Raw genomic sequence first — 17696 nt, 5'->3', positions numbered from 1 at the left:
CGTCGTGGCACCGCGTCACGACAATATTTAAAACGAGTGTAAAATGGGAACTCTCTGCCTACTTCTAGAGAAGCCTCAAAACAAAAAAAAATCAGGCGAAGCCATACAAAATCCTTATAGCTCTTTGTTGTTTATACACATTGTTGCATTGTTTCTGTCCCGGAATTTCATTGCTTAATAGTTTCTAATGAATTCTTCGCGTGCGCTTCTTTTAGTTTTCTTAGAAAATATAAAATGGTAATCATGTAAAGTAGGGACTGTATCCAGCTTTTACTAACGAGGTGAGCGAGTCGACTGTGAAATGCGATTAATAAATAAACATGTGGCACGGTGCTAGACTGTAAACTCAAGGACATTATTTCTTCTTCTTTGCACTGGTAAAACGACAGGCGGCGTCGAGTTTCGTTACTCAACACAGAGTGTTTCAAAAATCTATCGCTGCAGATTTGGAGTGGAAAGCGGAGTGTCTTAACACTAGACTATCCCTGCCTCCCGATGTTACGTCAAGATAAAAATAAATAAATTGTTTACAGACTGTGTTAGACTTTGTGTACACAAATTCAGGATTTGAACCCGCTATTTCTAGATTTAAGTGCTCTAGTACTCCAACCATTATATGCTAAAACTTCAGTATATTTACTAAGAAAACAATATAATATATTGAAACACATAATTTAGCTGTTAAATTAGGTACATAATTGTTACTTATAAAGTTGTTTTTCAAGTATTATAAAATTTAAGCGCCTGTTAAAATATTATTGCAAGTACAGAAAAAGGCGTAAGTATCGTGTATGTTTATGAGGATGTATTTACTTGTTTACTCTATCGGCGCAGTTTCATCCATCCCTGTTGATTTCTCAAGTTCAAATTCGAATGCAGGAGATATATAAATATAATTTTGTTTCTTTCGTTTATTAATATTTATGAATGGAAAGGAAACTTGAAAGAGGAATATTTTCCCTATGTACCTATATATAACATACAAATAGATTATACCTAAATAAAATAAATAAAGTGATCGTTGGAGCGCCGAGGTTAATATATTTATATATATTCATTCATATATATAAATATTAATATACGTAACTATATACTACAAACACTCTTTCATACGCCTGAGCAATTTCCAATCTAGTTTCCTGATAAGAATTATCAAAGTACGAAATGTTATACAAAAGTTTTAGTACTTTATAACAGCTAACAACACGAGTGAGGTGTGCAATTTCATGGTAACTTAAATTGTTATAGCTCGATGTAAAGCTGGCTATAAACCTGTAATAACTTCATAGCATACGTTATTAACATTGTTTTAATGAACTTAATCCTTTGAAAAGTTTCATACTGCTAACGCGAAAGTTTCGGCTTCTATTCCCATGGGAAATGATTTGTTTTCCTCTCTTCGCTATGGTAACATGATAAGTACGGCGTTCAGTTACGCCACTCTACACGGAATGTGTCGAAAATTGGACTAAATGTGAAAAAGCGATTTTTTTTCATGTCTCAACCCAAAAATAAAGAAGACCCCCCAAGATAACACTTATCTAATATCTAATCGTCTCTACAATTACAGAGATGATGCCGGTGTCTCCGTGTCTGCGGTCGCACTACTAATTACAATGCAATTTGGTTTGTCACGAACTTATATGACCTATTACAGTACGTTAAAGAGTTGAGTACAGCTTCCTGTGATTTACTTTTATATTTTGTATTGATTTAAGCCTGTGTGTTTGTCTGTAAAGATGTTTATGTTCAACTAAGCGTTCTTACCACGATGAAAAAAAAAAAAAAAACAATTATATCGTATATTAATTTTCATCGATAATGTTATTTTAATACTTTATTTCGTAACTCATTTGAAATAAATTAAAATAATGTATAAATATATTAGTATTAGGAAATTAAAAACCTATTTTTATCTGCAATCTATATTTACTTTTGTGGTCAAATGATAATAACTAAGCGCTCTGTATGAAACATGATACATTCTGTGGTTCCATCAAAAATATAAACGTAACGGCACCGCGTCTGATCGTAAGCGTGACAGTCGTGGGTTTGATTTCCACTCTGGGAAAAGAATTACTTTCATTTCTACGTTCCGGTTAAAATACATTGAGTTCGCGACATTGACGTCAGCTACTTAACACGTAATGTCTCGGAAATTGGGTGGAAAGTGAAGAACGAAGTTTCTTAAGACCAAGTTACCTCTCTGCCTACCGTGCTATATGCGTGAAATAACGTGAAGCGAAAACTTTTTAATTCGAGACAGTAGTTCCTGAGATTAGCGTGTACGAACAAACAAACGCTACAACTTCATAATATTAGTATAGATGTGAAAAAATAGTTCATTTGGGACGTAGTAATTTTTGGTGAGACAAATCACACGAAACTAATCATTTGGAAAACGTTTTGGGACGTCGCGCTCAGTGGGCCGTGAGAAACGGAAACAGTGCAATTATATGAGAACTAGCCCCAAGCGCGGCTTCGCCCGTTTATTATATTATATTATAACCAAATTATTATATCTTTACATAATGTCCTGCTATACATACATATGTGCAATATTACTGTAAAGTGTCATCCAAATCCGTTCAGTAGTTTTTTCGTGGAACAAACACCCATCTTCACAAACTTCCACATTAATAATATAAGTAGGATGACCGCAGCAGAGGTTAGACGCTAATTTTTCTGACGTTATTGCGTAGTGGGTTCGAATCTTAATGATAAAAATTATATTTAATACATATTGAAATCGTTGTTCCACAGTGGGACACGCGTCTGATTGCTGCGAGGCGGTTGCGGGTGCGATTCTCAATTAAATAGTGAATGAACTATTTTAACTTTTCCACTCTGGTAAAAAACAAGGCTTTACGTTGAGCTCCACCACTTAGCACACAAAATTCCAGGAAAAGGATAGAATTTGCAGAAAATTGGGGATAAAGCGTGAACCTATAAAAAGGAATATTCTTTCGTATTTTTTACATAAATAAAAGGAACCAGCAATATATCGTAACGCAGCCGCCCAAATGCGGTGTAAGCCTTTTATTGCCAAAATTTAAACGGCGGACATAAAATTTTAAAGCGATTTTAATCCGCGCAATACGAAACGAACGATAAAATAACAATAAAACGTTGCAATCCTCTCATTATTTTAATAGAGGAATAAGTCGGACCACAGGAGTGTTGCTGGCTCTTATTTTTAATGTGCCATTTGGTTATGATCATTGGAATTGCAGGAGGAAATGTGAGAATAGTCTATTCACAGTTTCAAGCAAATTTCGTGGCAATTTTAATAGAAAAATTATACTCTCTGTTAATTGACTTATCCGTGACTGATTAATGATCTCGTTTTAATTCTCATTGTCACTTATTAAGACACTTCCGTTCTCCACTTTCCGCTGAATTATGTAGGCTTCCCGTCGCGCTTTGTTTTCTTACCAGAGCGAGAAAATTGAAATGTTAAATATTTTATTTCATTGGTAGAGAATCGAACCCACAGCTATCGCGTTTACAATCACACGCTTCATATTCATAGACATGTACAATATGGCCAATATAGCGCTACGGACAGCGGCGGCTCGTCGGGGGCTTCCATTCTAATAAAGTTACATTGCAGAGCTTAGCGCCGTACGGGCCGTGGATTCGTATTGATTTGAAATTATTGTAGTGGGCGTACGCGTCTATTTTGATTTTCAAAAATCTAATATACATATTTAGAGGTCATCGTACTGCAGTGAGATATCCAAGTGGTCTGAATGTGTGTCCGAAGCCCAATTACGAGAATGATTTAGAATAAGTCCGGGGTCCTCTCTTGTCAAATGATGACTTGTAGCAATAATCTTTGAGATGCCCTATCTATGTTTTAGCGGACAGAGGACGCTTGGACGGTTTCCTAAAAGCGTAGTTTCGCATCCCGTTATATTGAAATCCAAGTTTTAAAAAAATATATACCGTTGCAGAGGACCCTGTGGCGTAGTGGGAAAGCGTACTACTGTACCTGTAATCGTGGCCAATGTGGATTCGATCACCACTCAGGAGAATAAATTATTTCCTCGCTCTTGGTAACGAAACAAAGCACAGCATTGAATTCCGCTACTCAATATGCATGAAAGTGGGAAGCGGAGTGTCTTGCCACTAGAATCCCTCTGGATATTTTGTAAAAATGCGAAGTTGCAAATATCAGTTTGTTCGTCTCCAACTTAAACAACGTGGGAGGTCTTCCAAATCATTGAAGATGATGACTATTTATACATTTATATATATTTTTTCTTAAAAACACTTTGTTTAATAAAGAAGTGGTCTCAGAAAGCGACAAATCGGATTTTAATCGATTCTGTCGTCACGCCGCCGTACTTGGTGGAGCGAGTAGTTGACCGATACTCACTTTATTAATGTAAATTAAACTATTAGGTTTGTAATTAAGTCATTTAATATTTTTCATACCATTTAGCACTGTTTATTTGCTTAATTATTGACACCATTGTGACTCAATGAAATAGTTTTTAGTACAAAAAGGCTATGATTATGGCATCGAAATTAATTTGGAAGAACGCAAAAAATATTGATTACTCCAAGAAAACATATAAGACGTATCAATTATATGTTTTCCTAATGTATTTAAGCCAGAGCAATCGCTTTAGGGTTATTTATTATTCGTGTAGAGAATTTCGTCAAGCGCCGCCCACTGAGCGCGTTCTAACGATGTGGGCACATGTGTGATACAAAAGAGCAGAGAAGCTTCACGCTGTAACCTGCATATAGCGGGATACGTATAAGTATCTAAAGTACACTCCGTTCTCCATGCATTGTCCAATTTCCAGACATTGCGTGCTTAATTCGAAACTTAACTCTGCGCTTTGTTCACCTGAACGAACAAATGAAAGTAACTTAAATATAATCATTCCCTCGAGTGGGAACCGAATCCACAACCACATGGCTTACAGTCATATGCGGTACCAAAGTGTATATATTTTACTTCATTCATATATTGTACGTATACAATATGTACTCAGCTTTATATCCACCTAAGAGACCCCGCTGCGTTGCGGATATAGGGGTCGCTGGTTACTGCTTCAATATCTCCACTCGTTTGTACACTGATTGTTACTTTTGTTTATAGCCATTTGCGGTTAAATTAAACCGTTTCACGCCTTTTCCCGCGTAATAGAATAGTAATTCAAAGATAACCTAGTGTTAAGACGTTTCGAGACATGTTCTTTATTGGGACTCAGCACAGCGCCTAGTCCACCACGCCAGCGAAATGAAAAATAAAATGTTTTAATATATAAATGTATACTTTTGTATATGAATGTGCAAATGCAAGCATGCGTGTATGTTTGCAACTTATACAAAAATATATTGTACATACAAGAACAGCATACAATAATGAATGTATCTGCTATCTACCACTAAGAAACCTCAACATTAGTATTACTTACAAACTAGTCGTTTCTTCATCTCCACAGCCTCCATCCCAAATATTACCAAACGATCAACGTTAAACAAAAAATAAAACAATACAAATTCTTCATAGATATAATGGTCCATAATTTTAGGTTGTACCGCTGGAGGCGAGGGCATGCGTGCTTGTAGACCTGGCTGTCAGGTAGAGTCAGTTAGGTGAGGCAATTATACTAATTTCGGTATTCTGATCGTCGGTTCGAGGGTACTGTGTTAGCAGAAGTAGCAAGTTGGCTTCTTGTTTTAAGGTAAATTGTCTTACAATTTGCCAACACTAAGGACTAAATATTCAGACTATAACGGGGAGGAGGGGAGGGGGGTGGGAACTTACTGTTAAGATACTCTGTTCACAAATTTCCGTCTAATTTTATGTCATGGCGAAACTTAACGCCACTTTAAATTATCTCACCAGAGCGAAAAAATAAAAAAAACATCGCTCAACAAACGGGAAACGAACTTGCACCATTAAATTTACCGTTAGATTCTTACCTCTGTAGCAAGTTCAAATAGGCAGGAGAGACAGAAAACAGGCATAGAGTTAAATTATAATAACAATATATGAAGAAATGTATAATAAAAACAAATCATATCGTAAATTAGTTGTAATAAAGCTCTCTAAGCAACAATCAATCACGTGCACAATGTATCAACAAAAAAATTAATTTTCTGTCCGTTGTAGACAACACTAGAGTACTCCGGGCGTTTCTAATCATAACCAAATTAATAAATAAGTAACAGTAAATTTTTCATTTTTATACAAGACTAGAATTTTCATATATATTTTTTATACCTACGCAGACAATAATAAAAAAATATAATTATTAATAATGAAAAAACCGGACGCTATTCAACACACAATGTATCCAGAATCAGGCGGAAAGTGAGGAACGGAAATGTATTAATGGGAACAGAGTGTCTGCTGCTATGTATGGGATAAAGTTAGCTAAAAACAATCCCATTTGAAAATTGCACTACACATGATTAAACAAACGTGGCGACGAAAACACATTCCCTTTATTGCGAAATGAACCAATAACCACCATGTATATTCACTCACCTAATACCTAATTGTAATCAATTATTATTTATTATTTATTACGCAAGTACCCTCAGTACGCGAGAGATGCGCGTGGAGAATGGTGATAGATGTTACCGTTTGACACCGACCACAGTATACGTATTCTGGACATAGTAACGGGGCTCTGATATTATTATTTTTTTAGCCTCACACTGCGTGAAACAGGGTAAGCGATGGGAACCTAGAGGTAAGGTAATCCGTTCCCCTTTAGGACATTAATTGTTGTTGTGTTTCGCGTTGTCTATACGTGCATGCGAAGAAATGAAAATATTAAATACGCCATTACCTGTGAGTGGGAATAGGTTTATAGTAACAGTCTGGCCTCAGTTCGATAGTATTATTGAAAATAATGTAAACTTTTTATTTTAGTGTCACGTTGTATCCCGCATATAGCAGACAGACAGAATCTAATGTCAAAACACTCCATTAACCACGCGGCGTCCAATTTTTGATACATTGCAGGTTGATTGGAATTCAATTGAGCTTTGTCTTGTTATCAAAACGAGGAAATTAAATTGAGAAATGACGTCTATCCACCACAGTGGTTCAATCCACAACCGTCGCGTTCACGTTCAAACCCTGCCACAAAGCTACGACGGCCTTAAATAATGTGAAATTTATGAGAAAGACACATCTTTCTTTTGTATTATTATTTTTTATTTTAAGCTTCCAGAATAGTACGCAGAATAACTTTATAACTTGTAAATGTACTTACAACGCATATTCCGATGTGAATAGAATAAAACTGTTAGTTCCGCGACGACGCGAGGCGTGCTTGTTGTTATTGATCACAAGCATTACGCTGTATCCCACACATAGCAGGGTAGGCAGAGGGAACCTGGAAGCCTACTGTTAAGACACTCAGTTCCCATTAAAACACTTCCGTTCCACACTTTCTGCAGAATTACCAAATACCCAGAATAGATAATTTTAAGTATGTGAAGTAAACTCTATAAAATACGTAGTATGTACGTATATGTAGATAAGTACAAAAAATAACATTTTAAAATCGATTATTCAACAATTTTCAATGGCACACATTCGCTTCGCTTCGAACGAGCACCGTGACAATGGGGCTGTCATTTGTGTATTGTAGTACTTCACAACAATATGACTACTTTGACGAACTGCCCACTAAATGTGAATTGAACGGATTCCATGAAGTACGTTCGAACCCACGACCGTCGCGTTACAGTTACAGTCACACCCATACGCCGCTGCGCCACGACGACCAGAACATCAACTTACGCCTGTATTATGTTCAGAATAAGTTCATTAGCAATAAATCTCTCATAGCTGATTATATCTAGATGTACAGACATAACTACATATAATAAAACACTTTAAATTATCATGCTGTGGAAGGACGGAAGAAATAAGGAGGTTTGGCATGCGAGGACGAACACGCAAGCGCGAGCAGATATCATCGGATTCGAATCCGCGATTAATTAACTAGCCAGGACATGTTCATTTATATGAGGGCTTGTAGGGCAATGGGACATCGTCTCGTATCGCGATAGTTACGAGTTCGATCCCCGTTCGGGCGAGTAAATTATTATTATTATTTTTTATTATCTCTCTGTGAACTGTATTTTTTTTTCTTTTTCAGGTAATATTTAAAGAAGTACGATTCTACACTAGAGCAGTAATGCAAAATATCTGGTTTGTAAAACACATAAAAAGACGTAAGACTTTTTTTACTTTTATTGCAAGACGTTAGCAAAATGACATGAACAGTAAGAAAATTTTGTTTACTTTATAAATATTTGATATTGAACCTACAATCATCACGCTTACAGCTAAATGCTGTATCACTGAACCACGACCGTATCCATATGCATATTAATATACAATTGTTTTGACTTTCGGACGTTCTCCCCTTTTAGATTATGTGTTATCCATTATAAAAGTACCTCAGTACTGATGGAGAAGTTCCTTTGATGGAATGAACCCGTCATTGTCCAAGGCCAGTGGACTGTGTAACTCATCCTTGGTCGCCCGTTAAATTACATACAATTTCAATAATTTAAGCTTAACCTTTGTTTCTATTGTTCTTGTATTTTAATAGACGTTAAAAAATCGTAGTCAAAAAAATATCGTTATTATTTTTTTTACTATAATTTTGAATAATTTCTCATTGAAAGCTGTTGTTTTTCTATGGGAGTTAGTAGAACGATTTGTTTAGGTAAATAGCTTTCCGCTGTACCAGGGAAGTCAATAAGAGCCTGAACGACTATCCTCCATTCTCTTCTCAATAACAAGATTTTGGTAACTACACAAGTCGACTGGTTGCATATTAAATATTGACAATAATTCATATTTCCAAAGCAAAAACTTGGTATAAAAGTACAACATACATATATTTTCTGTAAATGTCACGTACCTAAGTCTCGAATAAACAAATCTTATTCTTTAAACGTTAAGCTGTACAGAAGCGAAGTGGCAATCATCCCGAAGTAATCTTTTGTTAATTATAACTAATACAAGTAACAATAGAGCTCTCAGATAATTCTTTATAAGTCGACTCCATTGTGAAATTGATTTGAAATCATTCGATTACTTTGTCATTGTTTCGTCGGGTTCAATATTCGATAGGAATTAGAGGGAATTGGCGGTTGTACGCTACTGACATTGTATCTAGACCATCATTTTGTAATCAAAAACAATTTAACTAATAGTCCATTTGATGTTCATTATTTCTAAGAATAAAACAAATTATATTAATAAAGTTTAAAAAAACTGGCTTCAAAACTAAAAAAATATATACACAAATAAAATTAAAAAGTAGAAATGTATCAGCTTCACGCTGTATCCCACACGCAGCGGGGTAGGCAGAGGGAACCTAGTGTTAAGACACTCGGTTCCCCACTTTTCACCAATTTCTGGGGGCATTACGTATTAACTCAACGCTTTGCCTCGACACCACAGCAAAGAAATGAAAATATAAATTAAGATCGAACCCACAACCACTCAATTTTGCAAAACACTTTTTTTACGTCAAAAAAGAGGAAATAATGAAATTATCGATAGTTATTTATAACTTACCCTTTATTTAACAGTAAGTCCTAATGTAATGTAAGGTATTTTTTTTATTAAATTAATTTTAAATACTTTTTATTTGAGTCTATTCCGAAGTTTTCTTTTAATGCTATTGTTGCCTCAAACAGGCACATTCTTCTGTATTCAGATATTTTTAATTAAATTTCTATACAATTACCCTTTCTACACATTTTTTACTTTTAATTAATCTTATTAACAAAGTCATTATATTTAAATAGACAACTAAATATCTTATAATCAATAGAAAACACCGCCGGATGTTCTTAATTAATTAACTTCGAAGCTTAATGAAGACTGCTTTAATTAAAGACATCTTCCGGCATATTGGAATGAGGTCTACTAACCACGTAGTGATGTAGAGTCAGTTGAAGTGACGAAACTGTTGACACTTGTAGTTCAGACGAGTTATACTTGATATTTATATTCAATTCAACGGTTTCTAAGGGACACTGGTTCGAATCCCGCTACGTCAAAATTATTATGCGTTTTCTAAAAAAAGGATTATATTATAAAGTGAAATGTATACCAATATTATAAAGATAAAAATTTGCTACCGCCTCGAGCTACTGATTCGAATTGTGTGTTATAGAAGGATACTATATCACGTTAATAGTTCCATTATAACACTGGGCGCAGCGGCACAAGCGGACAACGGCTTGTGGGTTCGGCTCCCACTCGGGGAAATGAAATATTTAATAGTTCCGCAACTCAATATGTAAAAGTTCAACGGAAAGTGGAAATTGTAAGTGTCTTAATGGGAACGGAGTATCTTAAAAGTAGATTCACAGGTTCCCTGTGCCGACTCTGCTATGTGCAGTATACAGCGTTAAGTTAGAAAAAATGTATTCCACTGTATTTGTGGACAAAATGACCTCGGGTACATAGAATGTGTCCATTATACACATTTTTATGGTTGACCAGGCGGGTCTCTACAATTATAGATGTAAGGTAAAAGCTGTAACGTTGTTCACATGGAAAAAATATTTTTTCTCGTCATTCATTAATCATTTCTACTTACATAAAGATGAGCTAAGCTTGGTTTGCAGGAGATGTAGTTGTTACAGTTTTTGTTCCTCGCGTCAGTCGTGTAAGTATAATGTAAGTATAATGTGACTAATGGTTTCCTCGTTCGTACTGTGATTTTTAAATGTCCTCTGAAAAGGAGATGATTACTTGATCTTTTTACATATTAACTGTATGCTGGCACTGGATTAGACTTAGAGGAAGAATTTTTGTATAGAACTACATTAATATAATTTTGAACATCCTTGTAATGTTATAATAGGTGTACAATAAAGAGTATTTTACTTTACTTTATTATAGGTTATTCATAAAAAAATATTTAAGAAAATAAATTTTGAACTATTTACAATACCAACTATAACGTGCGAATAGCAAAGAATATTATTACAATAATCTTTCAATCAAAGAAAATTATTTCAGCCGTTCTAGAAATCACTAGTTTATTTTTAAATACATACTTCGAAAAGCAGTTCTAGTTCCATAATTTCTACCCACACTTAAGTCCCAGGTATTGCTTCAAGCTCCTCTTCCTACAACGCGATGTGCTGAACGCGAACGGTAAATTCATGGAAAACTAAGAAGTTTCTTCTCTTAACAGACTATAAAAGTAACCTAAATATAGGCTACCTTTACATTAAAAGAATAAAAGGCGTCAAGACTAATATTTTAACAACTAACCATCCAATACAGAACATTCCGCTATTTTGAATGATGTTATTATCACACCTACTCCTGCCTACAATCACTTACAACAAGTACAAGATACAACACCGCACAGAGTGAAAGATTTCACTTCAACAATTTCTAATTGGTCTCCTGCGGCGATCAAAGCGAATACCTGTTGCTTAAACACGCCACTTACGAGTAATACCAAAACCTTATAGGTCGACTAGGACTTGCTAAAACCTTAGAAAACATTCGATAAAAAAGAGGCAACTACTTAAGAGGCAGCCACTTTATTCTTAGTACATCGCACTATGCGAGGTACAGAGACAAAGTCTAGTTCTAACGCTTTGATGAAACAGATGGGAGTGCGTGAGTGAGGAAACTACATTTTTTTTATTAGGTCTTTCTCTATCTTGTCTGTTGCAGATTAAGCAATTAAGAAATTAGTGTATCCGTTCTCCGATTTTTGCTCCAATTAAGTTCCGAATATTATTTAAAGTCAGAACTATAAGAGTTAATAAGAAAAAAATTAATAAAAACTTAAAGCATACACTAGAAAGATGATTATAATTATAATAATAAATGTAGGCACATAAATAAAGTTCGTTAAGTTAAAATTAAAGTAAGTCTCGCAAATCAATATTGTAAAAGCATAAGGACGTTTTATCTTAAAAGCAGCTCTACAAGAACAGATAGCGCCATCATATTTATGGCCCCTCGTTTGCACTGAACATATCTACTATAGGACTTAAGTCACTTTTGTCTTTGACTAACTTTTTCATTTCACAATAATAATGTTTAAACATAACTTTTTAAAGTTTAAAAAGTCAGAGTCAAACAGCATTTTTTTTTTCAAGAAAAAAGCAGCGGCTGTCACGATTTCCTCTAATAGGGTATATGCAGAGAAAGCCTAGTGTTTGCAATCAATTTTCCATATATAGTGTGTGAGTGGCAGAACTCAACGTACGCGAAACTCTACTTATTATCTTAAGTTCTAAGATATATGATTCCATTATAAAAAATTAAATGAATTGAAACAGTTCCTTAGAAGACATTTTATAATATGCATATTATAAAATGTCTTCTAAGGAAAAAGCTTGAAGCTATTTTCTATATAATCACTACTTCTGCGGTCAAATAGGGCAGGTGCTGAACAGGTTGGCAGTTGAAAGGGCGCGTTAACGGGAGTTATTTTTTATATTCTCTATTCTTTTTTAAATTTAGAATTTAAAAATAACGAATAGAATTAAAATAAGTATTGAATGAGTATTGAATGAGAAGAATGTATGAGGATGTTGTGGATTATATTTGTTTTGCGATTTTTTCAGTTTCACACACAGTGTTAGGACACTCAGTTTTTTTCGGCTACGACGGTATCATAAAATATTATGTAATTATATGTATAATAATAAATATATAAGTGTTTATTTATGTGTTTTTTACGGTATTTAGGTTATCGTGGCGCAGGAGCATAAGCATGTAAATGTAAACGCAGAGGTTGTAAGTACGATTCCGACTCAGAGCATTTTTTTTTCATTTCCTTGCTCGCATAGCTTCAAAAACGACAAAGTGGATAAGTGAGTGTCTTAACACTAGGTTCCCTCTATCTAGCCTGCTAAAAATGCTAGATACGGCGTGAAGCTCTATATATATTTTTTTTATTATCTCATAAGTTGGAACTTTTAATATTGTTCATCAAAGAATGTTAAATGTTATTATTTCTCATATCACCGTAATATTTTAATGAAGCAAAACAATAAAACGTGATTAAAACATTTTTATAGCGAACTCTACGTTTCCGCGGCAATTAAATAAAAATTTGTATTGTAATTTACATTAACGTTATATTTACAACTATTTTATTGTAGTTATTTAATTTATATTGCAAATGATTTCAATTACAAGATATAATGTGAAAAAAAATCCTATTAAAACGAATATACGTTTTTTCTGGGATATTTATTTATATTTATAAATATTCACGCCGTCTATATATTTACGTATATTATATTAAGTATAAACTAATATATTAATGCTTATTATATGAAGTTTTTGAAAATAATACGAAAAATTGTAATCAGAATATGTACCGAATGTGGCATTCAATATATGTGCAAAACTCTTCTGTTCCTGAGTTACGTACAGACATCAGGCAGCCGAAACTACGCGATTTCTACAAAACCAAAAAAAAACACATGTTTTCAAAGTCCACGCAAAAAAATTTGCAGGCAACGCTAGCGATTCGTAATATCTTAAATATGATAAACCTATATGTCCAACACCAACCATCCCTTATATGTATAATATTTGTACTTTACCGTCGCAATTTTCCATTTTTCAAACACAGAGGAAAACCGTTGTATAGAATAGTACGAGTATAACATAACGTCCTAGAATGTCGCAGGCAGCCAGGCAGCCGTCGGTCGCAATAGATCACCCCTACGAGTATTGTGGGAAGAAACAATGGGTCCTAACTCGGCTGCCGCACTCGCATACTTCCCGAATCTAATGTGTCTATCGGAATTCGAACACGTATTGTATATTTGATTATGTCTGTTCACTTTGTTTTAAGCACTATTTTATAGAGTTATTAGCTCATAACTTATGGATCATGCTTATAGAATATTTATGTTGTCATTTTCATTTGGACATCTTTTTAATCCTGAACATTAGTCAGTAACTTCTTAAACTCTACTTTCTCCAATATTACACAGATTAATTTCTTCGTAAATCTGATAATATTTTTATTACTAAAGCAAAATCTTTCGATTAAAATTAAATGATTTAAACTGAAATCCGTATAGTCATTTGTCTATTTTCGTCAAACACATTTAGGTCAGTGTTCTCGTTCAGCTATATGAATGCTAAATAATTCCTAACGCTTTACAAAACGACTGTTGCGTCGCATCGGACTCAAAGAGAATATAAAATCAATCTTAAATCGTTATCAACCAGCCCACTGTACTAACTGGCTACCAATTGATATTATTGTCAAGCTATTTAGAATCATAATTATATAGTTTTAAAGTCCTAATTACTTTGATAAGAGATTCTTTGCTATAAACAATTTTCCTTTTAGTATTAAATTTTCTCAATTAAAAACGAGCTTTACTGTAATAGTTTAAAGAGGTATTTGGTGGCGTCAGTAGACAGCTGACAGCTAGGTCGGGGCGCGTGCTCTCATCATCCGCGGTGCTATGAATTTAAAAGACACTCGGCGTGTTTCCAACAATCCAGACATCAGATCACGATTGAATTATTGAAATTCAATCTAAAGTTATGTAATTTTAATACTTATATTACTGCGATTGGGAATACTTAGAATATTTCCTGAGCTGTATCTTTTTAATAGTACTAAGCGACACATTCATAAATACATGTGATACGTTACTGGTGTTATTTATATTGTCTCTACGTTACATACATTTATATAGCATAGTATCAAAAAGAAAAAAATATTAAAAAAATATTTACAAAAATCATACGATTTTTTAATTCACAATTTAAAAGCCTATATTTTTTTTTAACTTTAAATAAAGCTTAGGGACTACTAATATAATTACAACTAATATTTTCAGAAATTCATACTATAGACAACAAAAAAAATAGTCAGTATTTCTTTGGACATTTTACACAGGCAGGAGCGCCTTCGCGTAGAGCTATTACGCTGATTGGTAGCAAATCATACGAGAAGCTCGCTCGAGGCGACGAGAGGATCTCTCGCGTCCTGCATTCTTTTCTAAATTACCTCAACCGCGGTTACCAATCAACACAATATGTTGATACCTGTATTTTAATGTCTTTTACATAATTCAATGATACGCTTACATGAGTATGTCTGACATCGGCGAGGTATAGAATAATTTAATTGAAAACCAGGTATAATTATATAGTAATTTGTTTAAGGAAAAAGAAATTATAATATGCAAAGACATGACAAAATTATAAAGTAAGAATAAGACGCAACTTCTATGTGCTGGTCAATGCTAGCTAATAGTGGAGATTTGTTCTTTACATAGATATTATTATTCTTAAGCTTGCACTCTACCATTATGTTATATATAAAATTTTATGCAGTGTTTTCTCTCAATACCTCTCTTTGTCTGTCATTAGAATGAGGAAATGAAAATAATTCAGTCACCCGAGTGGGAATCGAACCCATAACGTCGAGTTGGCAGTCACATGGTGTGCCGCTAATAATACTACTAAGAGTTTGTACCAATAAGTGTCGCTTTCGATATAAAAAAATATATATATATTTTCATAGATATAATATAAACATAAAAGTATGTAATAAATAGAGATGTACCTATAATGTTGTATTGGATTTCTTTATCGAGTACCGTATCTTAAAAAAGAACTCAAAGAGAAGACATATTATCAAGTTTGTTAAGATTTAATGCTTATAACTTCATGTTGGTTTATCTTACACGTAATATATTTTAAATTTAAGTAATATTTCACTAAAATTTTATTTAATCTGTTAATAAAACACGTTATTTTTTACAAAAAGAAATAATTTATACGCAACCTGGTGAAATAAATTGAACATGCAGTCAGAGAAACAAAAAATTATAGAAGAGAAATCAACGTACGTTATAATATATTATCATTGAAGCAATAAAATATAAAACAGAAATGAATAAATTAAGAGTATACATACTATACGTAGATCGATATTCAACTTTCTAGTAATTAAACCGCAAATGAGAGTCGCCGTTTATGATTCAGATTCAATTAAAACCTACGAGTATGAGGTCTGATGAAGGGATGACTCTACAGTGTACATGTCTGTCCTTGTCACGTACACGGATAATACGTAGCGCTATTTCTTTCTCAATGAAGCTCTACACGGTTGGCTGGCGCCATGTCAGTTGCGCGCGCGCAGCCGCGGGATGTAGCTGTATATTTTGGAAATTTTCGCATTTTCCTATATGTTGTGTATCATTGTGAAACTCTATGAATGGACGGGATCATATAGCGTGACATACATATATTTAGTGTCGGCGCATAGAAAGTGAACAAAGGATTACAGTGTTTGGAAAACACGTGGGAAAGTCTAAAATTCACGGTGCTGATTACGTTCAAAGTATAGTGTTTAACGTATTGTGCCATTTCTAAGAAAACAAGTGAGAAAGTTCATAACATTTTGAATTTGGTTACGTTTGGAATGTTTTTAGTAGCTCTACCTATGACGATGACATTATCTAAATAGACAAACAAAGATACTTTTACAATTTGTTGTAAACAAAACGATATAGGGAAACTTGAATATTTGAGAAACTGATATTTTTATTGCCACCTGTATAGAAAGGTGTTCCGTCGTAACGTAATATTGCTAATAACATGTTATCGCGGACCCTTTCTTGACATTTAATAGACTTAAAATGATCGCTGTAGGGAACATCGATCTGAGACTATCATTCATTATATTTTAATGATCTTATGATTATGGGACTAAAAGCCGAATGTTGAGCAACTATGTTTATGTAGGGAAACGTATATTAAAGAAACTAGGTATGTAGAGTCCGTTACTTCATAATTATAAAAATTGGTAAAACACTAACCAATTTTGTAAACGTTAAGAAAATCAAAAATAGCTTGCAGAGTAGTAAATAGTGATACATAATGGCGACCTTGTTTGCATTTATAGATTTTGTGACACTTTAATATTATTTTGCATTTTATTATATTAAAGCAAAAAGTATGTTGCTAACGGGTAAATAAAATTAATTTTATAAAAACCTTGAATAAGATATGGCGGTAATGAGAATAAAAAATCGAATATATAAAATATGTTACTATTCATAGTATAAAATAGAATAGATCTTTGAAGATCTTTCAGGATTATCAAGGCAAATATCTGTCGATAAATATAAAACTTTCGAAGTTTGTAGCTAATTTTTTTTCAGTTTTTCAATTTTACGTCTCGAAGTGCTCACGTCAATTAAACAATAACGATAATTATTAGTAAGTTCTACCACTCACATTAGAGCGGGCGCCAGATGCAGCGAGACTTTCGTTATATGATATGGCCTGAAAGTATGTTTATTTGACAATTTACATCTCCTTCTTCAGCTTCACGCTGTATCCCGCACACATCAGGGTACACAGAGAAAACCTTTCCGCCAAATCTGCATTGCGTGTTGAATAGCATATTTGTATATTTGCCAGGGCGAAGAAATGAAAATATTAATAAATAATAATAACTCATTTGATTGAACCCACAACCATCGCGTTGCAGTCACACTTGTGCCCTTGCGCCACGACGACCTCGAGCTACTTAAAACATAAAAAATCGACATAAAACATAAACAAAATATAAAGAGAGTAATTTATGTAGTTTTTTTTAATGTTCACTAGTATACAGACAGAAATACAATTCTCTCAATAAACAATATGAAAATCAATA

At 33.9% G+C, this 17696-nt stretch overlaps 1 protein-coding gene across 3 annotated transcripts in view; it reads left to right on the top strand.

The window, feature by feature from the left end:
- The first annotated feature begins 16174 nt into the window (after positions 1 to 16174).
- Positions 16175 to 17696, top strand: part of LOC146532337 (uncharacterized) — a 114191-nt gene continuing 112669 nt past the window's right edge. The window contains exon 1 of one of the 3 annotated variants that reach the window (XM_085197151.1): positions 16175 to 16355. The gene's annotated coding sequence lies outside the window, so the exon portion shown is untranslated. Of the gene's footprint in view, positions 16414 to 17696 lie in introns of all 3 variants that reach the window. The other 2 variants (XM_085197152.1, XM_085197150.1) reach the window with 2 other exon arrangements.

The sequence above is a fragment of the Heliconius melpomene genome, chromosome 14 (assembly GCF_056956725.1).
Source record: "Heliconius melpomene rosina isolate 202511_hmr_F chromosome 14, ASM5695672v1, whole genome shotgun sequence".
NCBI lineage: Eukaryota > Metazoa > Arthropoda > Insecta > Lepidoptera > Nymphalidae > Heliconius > Heliconius melpomene.
Note: the sequence above shows the minus strand (reverse complement) of the source record. Positions and strands in the feature narration are given on the sequence as shown.